Raw genomic sequence first — 18,183 nt, 5'->3', positions numbered from 1 at the left:
GTTCCTCTTTTCTGGATTTCACAATTCGACACGTGTCTTACAGAATCTGTCAAACGTCTTCGACAGACCCGATCTTTTACTCCGAGATCGGACGGACCTCTGCTTGTTTACGTTCCACTCAAAGTTTTCTCACGTGCGCTTATTCGCTTGCTCAATTCTTTTCACTTGATTAATTCAACCTGGTCTTGTAATTACGTTCCACTCAAAGTTCCCCCACGTGCGCTTATTCGCTTTACTCAATTCAATGTGGTAAAACTTCAAGTAGAGCACAATCACCCAGAAATTTCTTAATCCTGTTTTAAACTTTCTCTAAGGTTTACATAAATTTTCGAGTAGAACGTAATCATCTCAGCAGCTGTGATTTCTCTGAATCACCAGTGGATCCCCTGTCCACTAACGAGCTAAGTGAGGCAGAAACTGGTCTGCTTTGTCAGATCAATTTCTCCCCATAAAATTTGTGATTAACTGACTCACCTCTCGCTCGTACCAAAAAGCAAAACTCAGCCAATATGGTTCACGTTCACTCACAATTATCAAATTACACTCAACTTCAATAAAACAATTTGCCGTTTCTTACCCAGAGATGCTTTTCTGTTTTTGTTTTGTTTTTTCTCGCAATCGTCGCGGATTTTTTAATCCTGGTGGGAGTTTTCTTTCACTGGCCCTGAGTGCGGGGTTTTGCCTCTCTCTCTCGTAATCTGTTGAGTTTCTATCTCAAACCGTCGAGGTATGAGACGGCCGCCTGTTGCTGCCGAGGTCGTGCACTTTCCCGTCAAATCCGTTCTCAGGACCAGGAGAAGAAGCGTCCGCACAGGATCCCTCTTCTTGACACCAGCTGTAAAAGCAATTTTTATCTCACTTGGAAAAACAGCACCACAGGTGTAAGACAACACTCAAAAGGCAAAATTGTAATATAGAAGAAAAGGCTTTATTCTTTGAGGAATCTTTTCGCAACCGCAGCCACCCAGATGTGAAACAGAAAGCCTCCTGACATAATAAAACTGAGACATTTTATACAGGTTTCTGACATTCTTGACTCCTCCTTTCCCAGTTTCTGTAAATTTCCTTAAAGACATCTTATATCTCAAGCTAGTATGGACTGGTTCTACCCCCCCTGGGCAGGTCATGCTGTTCTTTGTCCCTGAGAAGCCAAAAGGCCTTCATTTACAATCTTTGTCCCTGAGAAGCCAAAAGGCCTTCATTTACAATCTAGATGACCTCCTGCTGTTCTTTATCCCCTAAGGGGATGGCATGGGACCCCTTGTTTATTGTTAAACGACCCCTGTATTCTCCTGGCTGGATCCTTTCTCGTGCTCAGGTGTGAGTTTTATCACCCTGTCTTCCTGTCCCTTTCCCGCTGTTAGAAAACCCTCACAGAAATATATATATGGTCAGATGCTTTTACACACACTCAAATGAAATCAACAAGTTTAAATGAATGGACACAAGAACAATGAATTTTTCATTAACACATCCAAAAAAAATAACCAGTTTTAAGGTCCAATGTTGAACGTCAATATAACGTCCAAGTTGGGTCATGGTTGGACGTCCAAATAGTGGACCTAGTTTGGACGTCGAAAAAAATTACCCAGTTCAAAGGTCCAATGTTGAACGTCAAAATGACGTCCAAGTTGGGTCATGGTTGGACGTCCAAATAGTGGACCTAGTTTGGACATCGAATAGATGTCCAGAATTGGTCATGGACCGACGGACCCAATATAGACATGATCTGCACGTCTATCCGACGTCCAATGTTTAGTGGGTTAAAGACTTAACTCATTTAAGACGGTGCTTATAGGATACTCGCCCTGATGTTTAATAGGTGTGTTGCTAATGACTTTGAAAGTGAAATTAGGCTGTATTAGTAAGTCTAAGGTATGCCCAAATTCCAGTGTCATCACATTATCCAACACATTCTTCATCTTTTTTATTTTTGTTTATTTTGTATTAAATGCTTGAGAAAAAAAAAAAAAAAAACATTAACAACAATTATCATCATTGTCATAACAAAATACAACAATACTCCAGTCACATTCTTCATCTTTGAAATGTGTGTTATCCTCTGCGCACGTAATACAGCCGTCCTGAAACCCTATACCTCTCCAGCTCTCTTAAATAATTAAGGAGCTATAGACTTAAGTAGCAAATTAACAATTATGAACTTGTGTGAATCACGCTTAGCTAGGAATAAGTAAGTAAAATGACGTCATTCCAGGAATGTTGACACACACAGACTAAACTTTTGCTGAGCGGTTTTATAGTAGCCTACATACACCCCCATGAAGGCATACTGTAGACAGGACGTGACATGTTTACTAGATTTGTTGTTTTTCTCCTTATCCTCCTGCCTGCGGACGCAGCCATTATTGTGGTGTAGGTAGCCTATTGATGGAGTTCAAATCCCGATCTTTTTTTTGTTGATTTAGTGTAGCCTACTTTTGCCTTTACATGTGATCAGGTAACTTTTTTACATCTTTACATTGATATCAAAAACATCATGATACGGGTAGTGGGAAAGTTTACATGTATGGCGAATTAGCCTATAGGCCTACTTTACAGACATCCGACTTATTCACGACTCGGCCGACATGCAGTGCCACATGCAGAAATTGGGTTATTAGGAAAAGCTTCTCGACTAAAATTACGTTTGCTCGAAACGTCACATGCGCTTATAGTTATATTAATAGAAAATTACATGTAAAAAGAAGATGTTTGATCATTATGTAAACATTTTAATTCCATTGTTTCTAATATTGCCATTATTGGTGCACGTGTTAACGTATTCAGTAAAATAACTAGTGGAGGTAGACTAGACGTTATCAACTGTTGTTGAAACGAAAAAAATAAAAATGTATTTAATGAGTCTCTCTCTTGTCTTTAGGTTACTTTCGTTTTCAATTAGGTCTATACGCTGCTCTTTAAAAGGAAGATTATTTAATTCTGCAGCTTTTGAAAACTCATATCCAATAACACTGCTTTTACATGCGCTCTTAAGTGATTATAATGCGTTCAAGGCAATACTGCGATTAAACTACGAGACTCAAGCATTCGCAGTAAACAATCACAGTAAAATGGAGTGCTGAGATTTTGAATGTATGCTATTACTTTCACTGTTTTGCTCACGGATAACATTTTGCAGAGATGCAACAAAAAAAAAAACTTTTTTTTTTCTCCTCGGAAAACAAGTAAACAATTGCAGACAACACAGCTTACAATAACATTCATATTAATAGAAAATTGCATGTAAATGGGAGTGAAGATGTTTGATTATCATCGAATCGGATTATTGTCAATATCTTCCACTCATTAGGCCTAGTCATCTTTTCCTGTCCCTGACTGAGGTGTCTGTGGGTGTAACAGGTACAGAAAGTTTCCTGTTAAATATCGTTTATTAGAATTCACACAAAATTGTTCGTTTACATACACCTGATAAGACTGCATAATTGAAGTGTGAGTGCTTTCCCCTTTAATTGTAGTGATGACATAATGAGTCAATATAATTTCCTGTTCTGTCACCTCCTCTTCCTCTTTGCATTGGTGATGTTACTTTTATGTCTATATTTTCATTCTAATTTATGTATATAATATAATTTTACCTATCTGTGTGGTTGTTTTTGTAATTTCATCCCGTTTAAGTTATATTTTTGCATCTGGGCCTAAATGTGGAATTGAGAGCACATGTGACAAGTGTACATCACATTTGTTTTATAGATAAAACAAGGGTGACTCTCAGACTAAGAGGCTGCCTAAATTTGTTTTATATCATGAATAAAAGATCAGTGAAACTGCCGAATCCTGTCCTGTTCTTCCCTACACAGCCAAACCACAACGCAGACAACAGACCAGTTACACAGGTGAAGAAGAAAAGTGATCGCAGAGGGTGGTGAGCTTTGTGACCTGAAAGACCTCCCTCAACATAGACCCTTCAGCCCAGCTGAAAGTTTCACAATTAGAAGTGAGCAACAGAACAAGATGAAGTTCTCTCTGTTTTCTGCCGTTCTTTTCTCTATAGGATGGATGAGTGTTGTAGTAACAGGTGAGACTTGAGGATTTTAATTTCTGAGCTCTTTGGTTAAATACTGTGGTCTGACCTCAGTAACTTTCAATTGACTGAAATGTAGAGCTGAAATTCTATCTTTATGAGAGATTGTATGTGTTTACATCTTACACTGTGAAAGTAATGATTATTTAACTGAACACATTGATGTGCTTTTCCAAAAGGTGAATATCCTCCAGGAATCTGCTGTCTTACTGTGTCAAACACCAGAGTGCCAGTTGAAAACATTGTGAAATATGAGATTCAGGAGCCACCATTATGTACTCTCAGAGCTGTAAGGCATGTACAAAGTTGTTATATTATATTACAATTTGAAAGTTTATTTTATTTGTAATTATTTGTGGGTGGATAATTAAACAACGTAAGCTAAAACATCAAGTATTTTCTTTCCATATTCAGATTCCACACCAAGAGAGGCATAGCAATTTGTTCAGATCCAGATAGCAAATATGCTAAGAGAGTAATGGAAAAATTGGGTGGAAGAACGACAGTAAAATCTACTATGTGCCATACAAGTACAACAGACACGATCCCTGCTGTAATTACAACAAACAAAACACCGGGAAAAAAGACCGGCACGAGTATGTATGTTTTAAAATACAATATTAAAACAATTTTATTTAGACATTTGCATATTTACAGATTCATAACTGTGGAGAACAACATAATATGCTCTTCTCCAGTAGAAGACTGGGTCCAGGATTACATTCTGGAACCAGAGAGAATTTGCCAGTAATTACTTTTGTTTAAAGAAGGAACAAGCTAAATACTTCTGTATCAAACAGCCGTAAAACATATTCTGTTTGAAAAGTTTGTACAACTTTTTATGCTTGCATACTGATAATCTTAGGATGACTTCTAAGTCTAACAAAATGCATTCATTTAATGAATAAGGTAATGGTAGGTAATGATTGGAAGAATTGCTTCTTTTTTTCCTATTTTGACATGTAAAACATGTTGTTGTTGTTGTTGTTGTTGTTGTTTTTTTGTGAAATGTTGCTTTACCTCTACAACTAAAGACTACTGCTTAACAGCAACAACAACAAAACTCAAACATTTTTAAATCAATTAATGAGTAATGGCAAAAAAAGTATACCATTTTTTTTTTCTCTAACAGGAAATGGGGGTCTAGAAAGCTTTACAGAAAGTATTCATGTGACCACCACCACAATCCCAGTAAAATACATTTTGAAAAATCTCAGGTAAGTTCAAAGTTATTTGCACAATATGAAGTTGTGATACCCAGTTGCAGTAATAAATTATATAGTTAAACCATGACAGCTTTAAAGTTATTTTTTTTCCCCCTTTAATGTACAGGTCTCGCAACAAGAAAAGACTCCGCAAGTTCCAAGCAGGGATTTGGCACAGAATGCAAAAAAGGAGCGTGGCTGAAGAATGAAAGAATGAGCAGCTAAATACTCAAGTTTTTACTTTTCTATCTAACAGCCTATACAACTTCTTATCTTTGAAAACTTTTTTAATGGCTTTTTATGCCAGTATAGGCTATTACCAGAATGACTGAATAACTTTTAACTCCAATTATTTTGCCTGGTTTGACTTTATCTTTATATTCACATTTTGTGCGATGCCTTGTATTTTGTGTATTGTTTTCTTAATTTACTTAATCAAAAATATATTAACTAGCAACATGTAATCTTCATATTACGTTTTTGAATGGATGGTGTTATCGGCTACATAATAAATGGTCAAATATAGAGTGCCTGTTGCCTGAATTAGATGTGTATATAACATCCAGTGCCTGAAAACTTTATATTGATGCAGCTTAAAGCTTTGAGTGAATTATTATTTAACCCTTGTGTGGTGTTCATATTTTTGTTATTCAGCCAGTGTTCGTGGGTCTGGTGGACCCGCTGCATTTTTGGGTTTTTAATTCAACACAATCAAACAATTTTATGTTAAAATACTCAACCGATGTTTACTTCATCCCAATTACAAGCAATATAAATGCATATATGGTTAATATTTTCTCTTTACCTTTGTTAGATCACATTTAAGAATTGCAACCTTGTGCGGGAACGCCAGGGGTAGAAACATAAAACTCACTCTTGCACTCACACTCTCTCACACTTACAAACAATCTCTCTCTCACACACACACACACACACACACACACACACACACACACACACACACACACACACGCACAAACACGCACACGCACGCACGCACGCACGCACACACACACACACACACACACACACACACACACACACACACACACACACATACACACTCACACACACACACACACACACATACACACTCTCTTTCTCTCGGATATGTGGTTTATGGGGACTCTCCATAGGCGTAATGGTTTTTCTAATGTACAAACTGTATAATCTATCCCCCACACAAACCCGACCCCTAAACCTACAAATCATAGAAAACTTTTGGCATTTTTTGAATTTCAAAAAACACCATTTAGTATGTTTTTTTTAAGCCGTTTGGTTTATGAGGATACACATGTCCTCATAAACCATGTTTACGTTGTAATACCCATGTCATTATACACATTTGTGTCCTCATAAACCATATACAAGAACACACACACATACACACACAATAACAGCAGGCCTTGACAGGAGGAGGACAGAGTGAAGGTACACAGGACCTACAATTTCCACACTTTTATTAGCCCCGGGTCCGGCTGATATATATTCTTCAAAGACAATGAGCCAAGGCCAATAAATAATTAATCGTATCATTTTTCTATTGATAAAAAATGAAAACAGGTCACCATACAAAGGTTAATGCAGCAGTCAGATTACATCAAACCCTAACCCCTTTCTTAAAATGTGTGAATGCAGTGGTAGATGCATATCTTGCATACTGTATATTTTAGAACTCCGGCACAAACGAGAAGAGGAAATGTCGGGGAGGGTGTCAAAACTGTTATCACTCTTAGTGCATCTTTCGGGTTAGTCTATTCGTCTTTCTATTCCAGACTCTGCTGAACATGTTTAGTTTTTTTTTTTTTTTTCACAGCCCTAAAAGGGACTCCCTTCTTAAATAAGACAAGTCCCATTCATAAACTTACTGTGTGTGAAAAATATTAAGTATCATTATGTGGACAGCATGTATGTTCAATTAAATAATAGCTTTTACTTCTTATTGAACTAAAGTTAGTTGTTAAAATATTGTCTGTATGCAATATTTACTTGTTATTTATGCTGTGTATTAATTTTTACCCAATAGTACAATTTTGTAGAAATACTTTTATTAAAAAAATAGAGCCATACTGCCAGTGAGCAAGCTAACGGGGCATTGAGAAATTGAAAAACGCATATACAAATTATTATTATAATTACATCATTTTATTTTAAAAGAATAATTATTTATTTATTTTTACTGTTTGATCTCAAATTGTGCACAAACCCCTTAGCACCCCCTTGTGTCCCATGGTCTCAAGTTGCAACCAAATGACCATGTTCAAGATAAGTTCAATTCTATTAACTATAGCTTAGAAAAAAAGCAAGTAAGCTAAATTTAGGTCTATGTAGTATTTAATCATTTAACTTTGTTTTAAAGGTATTTTACTTATATATATATATATATATATATATATATATATATATATATATATATATATATTCATTCAAATATAAGTATTCATATATATATATATGAAGACTTCAGATGCAAAAGCCTCTAACTACCATCAGAAATTTTCTTCTAAAATGAGCATTTTTATCAAGCTTGTATATTTAAGTTCAGTAATTTCACTTTAATGACAATTAATATGTTATTTTCATTGCCATTAAAATGAAATATCTGAACATAAACATAAAAGATTGATAAAAATGATCATTCTAGAAGAATATTTCAGATGGCACTTAATGAAGTCTTCATATATATATATATATATATATATATATATATATATATATATATATATATCGGCTACTGTATATAACTTTGGACCCCACTGATATTTTTTTTTTCCACAGAAAAAAAAAAGAAAATCAGTTTGGAAAGACATAAGGGTGAGTAATCAATGACATAATTTTTATTACTGGGGTGAACAATTTATTTATATACATTTACTTAAGCATGGAACTTCAATACTTGTTCCACTACTGCTGAAAACCTGCTTATCAGTTCCAGACCATGAAGTAATAACAAGCATTCTGACCATAACTATAATTATAATACAACTCTAATCTTTTCCTGTGACTCAGGTCAAGATGATGTAATTCTGGTCAGTGAATACTGAAACTTCAGACATGTGTGAATTGCACCCTGGCTGCTCTTTGGTTTACAAGAACTTAGTATGTACTGCATAATGATGTGCAGCATTACTGTCACTACTTCCCCTCGCCCGAACAGAGTGTGATCCTGTGGTCTGCCATCTCTCATCTACGACCAGAACTCTCTACAAATAGCTCAGAGGACATTGTGCACCGTGTTTCTTTATATGATTTTGAAACAGGAAATGCGCATGTGGTTCTTCATTTAGGGTTACATATTTACTTTCATATAAGACCAGAAAAGAGTAGTGTAGTAGATAGGGCAGTATAAACAAACTCATAAACGTTAACCTGAAATGCCAAACATTTGCATTAGCTATGTACATTTGATCATTCTAAATACCGTAAAGAGAAAAATGACATCTCAAAACAGCTCACGTGTCTGCTTAAGTGTAGGTGAGTGCTGGGTGGGAGCTGGTTTTGTTTTAAGGTCTCACTGAGACGTGGAATATCCCATTAAGGCTGAATAAAACGTTTGTGGTTTCATGATCACAGCCCCTTTAAGCCCTCTGTAGTTTCCACACACGTTTAACAGGCCCACATTTTATATCTATTGCTCACAAAGTGCACAAAGCCTCAGGTTTTAGATGCATGCAAACTCATTTTTGGCTTTTTTTATTTTGCTGTTCAATTTAACTTCAAAGCTTTTTCTGTCTATGCATTTCCTCTTGCATGTGACATATTTATAGCTGTAAACACTTTGCGTAACATGAGTCAAGCCAATTCTATTTAGAAACAGTAGTTCGTGAATGAAGTCAGGTCTATCTCTACATACAATGCATTTACAATAAGTTCCATTGTGTATGGTAGCATGGATATACCACGTTTCATGGACACTATGACTCTTTGAAGTACCATGTGAATGGAAAAAGGGACTTTTCACAGACCCCAGATACAAATTAGTATGTGCTATAATCTTTCAAAAAAATAAAAAATAAATAAAAACAACAACATTTAATTCAATGTTTAACTTGCCAGTACTTGAAATTTACTAGCAATTTCTGAGTGAAAATGATTTCTACACCAATTTTTCAGTGCAGATTAACATTGTAATAATTTAGAATCAGTACCTTTATATAATTACTAATAAGGTAATACCATCTGGTACCAGCATTGTGTCACGAGTGGTTGCTGGAAGGCAGAAGAGGATATTCAGATTCCAACACAAAGTTTTAATGACAACGATCCAACGAATGAACAAACAGGCAAGGGCACACACTAAAGCAATATAGACCAAACGGAGAATGAATGTGAGGGAATAACTTATATAGCAAACAAACGAGGATGATTAATAGAACACAACTGACACAATTGAACTAATAATGAGGAGTGGTAAACTTAACAAAGGAGCAGATGATGAGAATGATAACAAACTAAAAGTCCATCATAATGACACTAAACTGAAAATAATGGTGACACATTGTACCATGCTACCCCACGTTTTAAGAGTCAATTTAATAATTTAAATACCTAAAATTATTAAGTAAAAAAAAAAAAAAAAAAACACTCAAAATTAAATAATAATAATTGTTATCATTAATGTTCAATTTTAAACCTAACCAGGGACAGAGGCTGCAAGTGAGCTTTTATGAGCTAAAACTATGTATAGAACATGAATTCAACTGAATTGTCATTTGGACCAAAACTGTAGGCCACAACTGAATTCAGTCATGTTGAATGCTCATTGTGAATTCTGTAACCCCTTATTTTCCTCTATGTGGTTGTGTGCATCTCTTTCTCTCTCACTTTTGGCTTCCACTCATCAGTCATCTTTTCCTGTCCCCGACTGAGGTGTCTGTGGGCCTAGGTGACGAAGAAAAAGTGATCGCAGAGGGTGGTGAGCTTTGTGGGCTGAAAGACCTCCCTCAACATAGACCCTTCAGCCCAGCAGAAAGTTTCACACTTAGAAGTGAGCAACAGAACAAGATGAAGTTCTCTCTGTTTTCTGCCGTTCTTTTCTCTATAGGATGGATGAGTGTTGTAGTAACAGGTGAGACTTGAGGATTTTAATTTCTGAGCTCTTTGGTTAAATATTGTGGTTTGATCTCAGTAACTTTCACTTGACTGAAATGTAGAAAAGAACATCGTATCTTTATGAGAGCGTACATGCATGTGTGTACATCTAATACTGTCAAAGTAATGATTATTTACCTGTATACAATGATGTGCTTTTCCAAAAGGTAATGGTCGTCCAGGAGACTGCTGTCTTACTCTGTCAACGACCAAACCACCAATTGAAAACATTGTGAAATATGAGATGCAGGAGCCAACAGCATTGTGTTCTCTCAAAGCTGTAATGTATGTACAAAGTTGTTATATTATATTACAATTTGAAAGTTTAATTCATTTGTAATTATTTTTGTGTGGATAATTAAACAACGAAAGCTAAAACATCAAGTATTTTCTTTCCATATTCAGATTCCACACCAAGAGAGGCATAGCAATTTGTTCAGATCCAGATAGCAAATATGCTAAGAGAGTAATGGAAAAATTGGGTGGAAGAACGACAGCAAAATCTACTATGTGCCATACAAGTACAACAGACACGATCCCAACTGTAACTACAACACCGGGAAAAAAGCCTGAGACCAGCACGAGTTCAACAGCATCACGAATAGTGACGAGAATCGAAACATCTAGACCACAGACTGAGACCAGCATGAGTACAACAGCATCACAAATTGTTACGACAATCGAAACATCTAGACAACAGACTGAGACCACCAAAACAACCAACAAACCAACTGCAATGTCCAAAGAAATCTCAGAATCTACTTTGAGAGCTGTGACAACATGTGGACCAACTTCACCATCAACAGAAACAAGTGAAACACCTGGAATAGGCACAGTTACACATCTGAACACACTTAACACAACGAACAATACAGAAATAACCTTGATCAACAAAACTTCACCCAGGACGACAAAGCTGTCAAAGTTAATTATAAGAAAAAGAGGGAAAAGCAAGAAAAGACTTAGAACATTTCAGATGGGTAAATATGGAAAAAAATGAATAATCACACACACAACAGTAAATTTGAACTTGAGGCACTACAGTATATTTAGTCTTAAACTTTGGTATTGAATTTTTAGTTGTGAATGACAGAAATGTCACGATTTTCGACCAGTTCCATTGTGTGGTGAGGTTTCGAATGAGAGTGTAATTTAAATAATTTGCTTTATTGTTGTTTGTTTAATAAATTAATAAATAAATGCATATTTGTAAATAAAACGTTGATTCATAACATTATTTCTATAACAATAACCAATAAATATAATTAATTTATATTGCTGGATGTTTTTTCACATGCTGTTTTAAAATTCTTTAATAGTTCTTAAATTGTATTGCTTTCGTAATGTTCCACAATAAAAAATAAAAAATCATAGACTTTTTAGTCTTAAGTGATGGTCAAAGTTGGTTGATCTGAAACTGATGTGATGGAAAACAAGCCTTCATCATGTTAATATCTTCCTAAATTGAGGAGTGCAGTGTCACGTATACCCACATGGTGGCAGACTAACCTAGAGAACCGTTTCAGGCTAACTGCAGCATTTAGCAAACCATGAGAAAGCTCAATCTAACTGATTTACACCAGTAGAGTTAAACTCATTGTTCATTGACTACAGGATAAAGCTGATGTAAAACCTTGAAAACAGCTGAAAATCAACTGAATTGTCTCCTCAACTGAAAAAACAACCTCACATACTCACATCTCTCTGTTAGGCCTATGGTACTGCAGCAGTTCCACATAAAGAAGGCAGTGCATTTCAAACTTAAACTTCAAGCTATAATAGTCTAAAGGGAGAACGTCTCATTGTCAGTCTCAGCAGGGTGATAATACAGTTTTAACGCTGGCACTCTGACACTCCCCCCCCCCCCCCCCTGCATGTATATAGGCCTACTTCATCCCACTTGCTCCAGACAGACACAAACTGATCCGACTAAGGTAAAATAATGCAATTAGACCAGCACAATAATGTTGATTTCAGACACAGGAGGCTGGGGCGTCTTATTTTGTTTCTTGATTTTCTCTCTGTTTGTATTAGCACGCTTGTTGGGTCATCAATCGTATGGCAGATAGAAATGAGATTCTTAATAAAGCTTGCGATTGGAATGAACGTAGCAGGAAATTGCAATCAATACTTGGCTTCAGATACTCATCCGATATTGAGCCTTTTATAAGATGAAAAAAAAATGCATTGCAAAATGTAGGAAACACGGTTAAACTGAAAAACAGAGGAGAAGCCTGGTGTTATCAAACTTGAGGATACCTCTGATAAGCTGGAGAATGGCTTTTATTTACAGTAGATCTTGAAACAAGAGGTAAACAAAACAATTGAACTGATTGAGATCAAATCTCACAGGTGGGGAGATTCACACACACCTGGCTTGAGATCAGATCGCATTGGGCTTCTCTTTTTTTCACCCTGTGGACGTTATGACTGGAGGCCCAGCTGCATTTTGTACATAAAAATAAGTCGTTTTTCTCCAATAACAACAACGCTGAAACTGACGATCGATATTGTTTATATCACGGCTGTGAAAAATCTCACATAAATGTGTGAACATTTACAGCATTCTCCTTCACATTCATGTGGGCAGACACACATTGACACATAGAGCGGTTTTTCTCCTCAGATTTTTTTATGGCTTGCCTGAGCCGAGGTCCTCGTAAATCTACAGACGGAAAATAAATGCCAACGGCCCTCTGCCTGAGTTGGTCAGGCGAAAATGAATGGAATAAAACAGGGCTTAATAGCACGGAGCAGGTAATTACCTTCTCTGGCCTGCTCGTCCGTGAAATATGATAATATTGCACACTAATAAGACAGACCCAAACTCCCAGTGGCCATCCACAGGCATGGGAAGGGTCACTGCTTTGCAAATCATAAGGGGGTATTCTTTTTGTGGGGTTGACGTCTTTTTGTATTTTGACGTCTGTCAATATTTATAAGAAATTATGAGGCCCGACTCAGTTAAAACTGATTATATTAAATATGCATTAGGACAGATCACACCCAAGTCAGCTCTACTGATTATATACGGTAGGCTATAAAAAAAAAAAAAAAAACAGCACCCAACACAAATAATTTCTGTTTAAACAGGATTACCAAATGAACATTTTTTCTTGTGCAAAATAATAATAATTATTATTATAATATTTTAATTGGACTTCATATCAGATAATGTGGGTTAGGGTTACTGAGATAAAGTGAGGAGTATTTGGTTGGTCATGTGATCTCAAAATGGTGGCGTCTATGAGGTGGGACCACTCTTATGCAGAATAAAACAGCTTTTTAATGCCACTGCACACTTACATCAATGTACATGTTTAAAGTCACCATAAAATCAAGATTGACAATTCTTTTTTTTTTTTTTTTTTTTTTTTGCTTTAATAGAATATTGCAGCATGTATTATAAATTATTTATCTGTGCACATCTTCTTTTTTTTTTTTTTTAATAATGCACCCTCGTAATCTTTAATCAAAATAACTTACCCATAACTTCCCCTCCCGCATACAACAACATCTCTTCTCTGATGATGTGTTTACTGGCTCGAGGGCGGGACAACCTGTCACTCACATGAGATCACAGCAATAGCAAACCACAATGATCCAATCAATTCTACATGGACAAAATCAAGTCCCGCCCTACATTTTTCAAGTTGGAGAAGCCGTTTCACTCGGATTTGTCACAATAGGGTTAGGGAAGAAAAGTGTATCACGACTTCTATTTCTATTACTACTTGTTTCTTTAGGTGTTTTTTACATTGTGCACCTAATGTAATCAGTGCATATCAGTGTATATCAGTGCATTATAATTTGTTCTGAAGAAAACATACTACAAAGAACATTAAAGATAACATGTGGAGTAACGTGTGTGTGTGTGTGTGTGTGTGTGTGTGTGTGTGTTTGTGTTATATGGAAAGACAACACAACTTGTGCTGAGCACAGGGTTTTAAGGCCTGATGGAGATGCACTCATGGGACAGAGCTTAACCTGAGAGACAGCGACAAGATTGATTTGTCTGACACAGGGAGATTACATTCAGTGACTCACCTGTATTAGGCAAGGGCACAGGCAATCGAAGAGCAACTACACAACAGCCTGACCAGCCACAGAACCTCAGAATCAGTATAATTATATTCAATATGTATTATTAATGAAACTGTATTATTTATTTAAACTTTCTTATATCGTTTCTATTGTTTTTATTTACTTTTATTTTACATTTAAAAATTTTAGTTGATGTGTATAGTTTATTATTATGTGTTATATTACAAAATTGTTTCGTTTAATCATATTGTAATTCTGTTTTTGTGTAGGCCTGTTGGATATTTTGGGATTATCCTGCGTAGACCATATTTTGGTAGGCTAAAATGTTGACGATGGTCATCCGGGTATTACATGCATTCAGAAAATTATTATACTGTACCAGTTCTGCAGCCAACCCACATATGGCGTAATGGACGCAAAGACGTTTTTTTTGGCAAAAAAATCCAAAAAAAAAAAATCTAACATAAAGCAGCAGACGCGGCAGAATCCTTTAATTATCTGCGCATGCGCGAGTGCCGAATGCCGCGCAGATGAAAAACAAAACAAACAAACAAAAAAACCTTCATGTCAGCCAAAAATTGGTTATTTGGTCGCCATGGAAAAAGCAAGCGAATGAAGATTTCGGACTTTTCACCGGAACTGCAACTGTCCAAAGCAACATCAATCATGACAACATTTACAGTTACAAGGACGAATATTAAAAAGGTAAAACAGTAAATTTCTTGTGCAAAAAGTTGTATACAAGTCTTCACTGAATGATTATTGTACATAACAGATGAATGCTGATTTGATGCTGTCAGAGCTGCAATTTCCAGGGCCCAATTTTGTGATGACTGACTGTAATCTTTCAGATGGCTTATAAAATGTTATTTTATTCATTTTGGATTTGATTTAACATCACCTTAAATGAGCAGAATTTAACACACACACACACACACACACACACACACACACACACACACACACACACACACACACACACACACACACACACATCCTTCGTGTTTCAGAAGTCCCTGAGATTCAAAGAGAGACTGAAAACAAACTATTAAAAAGGAAAAAGTATGCAGTGACAGTGACACAGGGAGCCTGTATAATATGTTGTCTGCTGTTGTAGGAGATATAATACGTATTGAAAACTTGAGGTTTTATTTCTTTCATTCGTATCTCCCGCTCCTCTGTCCTGTTTTCGCCATGTTTGATTGTCCTTTGTGTATTAACCTCTGGGAAGAGTCGTTTGTGTGTTTGTGTGTGTGTGTGCTGCATATCTTCACTTCCTCTGTTTAATTTGCCATCCTATAGTCAATAAGAGTGGCATCTTTGTAAGGCAGGATTAAGAATGACCCCTAGTAATGGATTTTACCCTCTCCCAATCAATAGCCTGTCCCTCTTGTTTTGTGAAAGCATGGCTTTGCAGGGGCACTTTATTAAGAATCTGCATACTGCAGTCATATTGTTATTGTCATTTTGAGATGGATGCATGGATGGATGGATAGATAGATAGATTACAATAACAGCTATAGGTAATTTACTTTGTATAATGGTATTCCATCCTTAGCTTCTTTAAATATTCTTGGTATTGGCTGATTGAAGAAACTATTCAAATGTTAAGAATTCCCCTGATTGCTATATCAAGAGCACTTCTTCATCATTAAATGGCCTGCAGCAGCTTTCAGTTTATGTATTATTGTAGTTGCAGTCTGTAGAAGTACTCGTGTGGATGTGTGTGTGAGTGTGTGCATGTGTAAGTGGTTTAGATATTCTCTGTTAGGGCTAACCCATGGCGACAAAATGTCCCCACAACATATTTCATATTTCGGTCCCCGTGAGGAAAACAGCTTATAAATCATATGATGTTTTTTGAAAATCTAAAATATATTGTTTACAGAATATAGAATATACTGTTTGTTTGTACAGTATACAAATCAATATGTCTATGGATACTCCCCAATAAACAGTAATGCCCAATGTGCGCACACATGTTCCTTTTGAGCAGAACATTAGCGAGTACTATTTTCACCCAAGGAGATGAGGAGAGGGATATTTATTGCTAAAGTGAGCAAGAAACTCTCCACAAATGAGGCTTTCTGGGACTAAGGGCCGTCAATCACATACGAGCTGACAGGATCATGTCGGTAGACTGTGAGCCAATTACAGTTCACAACTAAGATCAGAATGGACAAGGCTTGAGGCTTTTTTTTTTTCTTTTTTAAATAAGGCTCGGTCAGGTTACAGTATCTCACCTCTGAGTTTGATAGGAACGGACACAAACCTGAGATATAAAAGGTGTGTAGCTGGTGTGCTATAGCCTCTGAGGATCTGAAGAAGGTCATCTAAGCCATCAGCAGAAAGAAAATCCACCTCTGTGTTTTCATACGCCACAAGTACCTTTCTCAAATCGATACTCAGACCTTTTCTTGGCCATTGATCTAAAAAGTTGTTTTTTCTAATCCTGAGATTTCATTTTCTCTGCTTCTTTGTATTTAATGTTTTTTTTCTTCTTTTTTTCTTAAGTCTTCCACCACACAGACCTTCAAATCACCTGTTGGTGTGAGATTCACTAGATCTTTTTTATTTCTGTCTAAGAGTAAGAGTAACTATTATAAGAGTAATTCCCAAAAAGTCTCAAAGTCGTTTTATCTGTTGGTCCAGCGGGAAGGTAATTGCTTCCCATATAGTTTTCAAACGTTTAAGATCGGTTAATATATTTTAAAATGCAATTTATTCTGGAGATGTTAGGAATAAATTACAGCATCACATGTCATTCGGAAATCGTTAAAAAATGCAGATGTGGTGCTCAAGAAACATTTCTTATTAATGTTGAAAACAGTTCTGCTGCTTAATATTTTTGTGGAAACCAGGATTCCAGGATGAAATGATGATGCTGGAATTTTTTTTCCCAGGATTCTATGATGAACAGCGTATTTGAAACAGAATTGTCGTTATTGTCTCTTCTGATCAATTTAATGCATCTTTGCTGAAAAAAAAAAATTAAATTAAAATCTTAGTCACCCTAAACTTTTTAACAATAGTGTAGGCTATGTTGTGTATTTTTCTTTGAGTGATAGAACACATTTGATGGTATTGTTGGTGGTGTTCAAAAAAACATCTGATTTCCTTAGCTGTAATGTGTATTGTTGTGACAATGAATTGTAAAATTAACTTGATTTTAACCTGGTAATTTAGTCTGTATTAAAGAAAGCCTGGTAATTTTGTCTGTATTACAGAAAACCTGGTAATTTTGTCTGTATTTTTAAAAAAAGATTTAATGTAATTCTTAAATTGTGGTATTTCAGCTATCTCAGTGGTAGTCTGGACTTTTCACTGGGAGCAGAAACATACAATCAATAAGTAGTTAAATTGTTGTGCGCCTGCCCCAGATTTCATGGTTCACAGCCACTGAAAGCCACAGCTGATCCAGAAATGATTACTTTAGATACCAACTTCACTCGCTCCACTTGTTCATCACTGGTAACTATTCATGCTATTCTTATAATGGTATTCTCCGTCTTCACCCATAGAGCGAGATTCACACAGAGCGATGTGGGTGTCTGAATAACAGGCTTTAGAGAGAATAAAGAATAAGAGAGAATTAAGAGACTTTAAATGCATCTTTGTAACAATTATGCAAGAGAGGGCAAAACATTTGACAGTTCTAAAGTTCATGCGTCCATATAACCTTTGAAAGTGGTATGAAGATAAACAGATAAACAATCATGGCATTTAAGATGGTTAATACTGTATATAGAAGAGACTAAAATGAAAGTGGGCCAGTGGTGGGACCAGCCGCTTTGGTTCTTG

At 36.1% G+C, this 18,183-nt stretch overlaps 1 long non-coding RNA gene across 1 annotated transcript; it reads left to right on the top strand.

The window, feature by feature from the left end:
* Positions 1-10,148: 10,148 nt before the first annotated feature.
* Positions 10,149-11,732, top strand: LOC308695710. Its single transcript, XR_014030730.1, has 3 exons — positions 10,149-10,315; positions 10,506-10,623; positions 10,744-11,732. It is a non-coding gene; the product is annotated as an uncharacterized lncRNA (long non-coding RNA).
* The last annotated feature ends 6,451 nt before the right edge of the window (positions 11,733-18,183 follow it).

Source organism: Scardinius erythrophthalmus (genome assembly GCF_964197995.2).
Source record: "Scardinius erythrophthalmus genome assembly, chromosome: 9".
Lineage (NCBI taxonomy): Eukaryota > Metazoa > Chordata > Actinopteri > Cypriniformes > Leuciscidae > Scardinius > Scardinius erythrophthalmus.
This window is presented reverse-complemented; position numbering and strand designations above follow the sequence as displayed.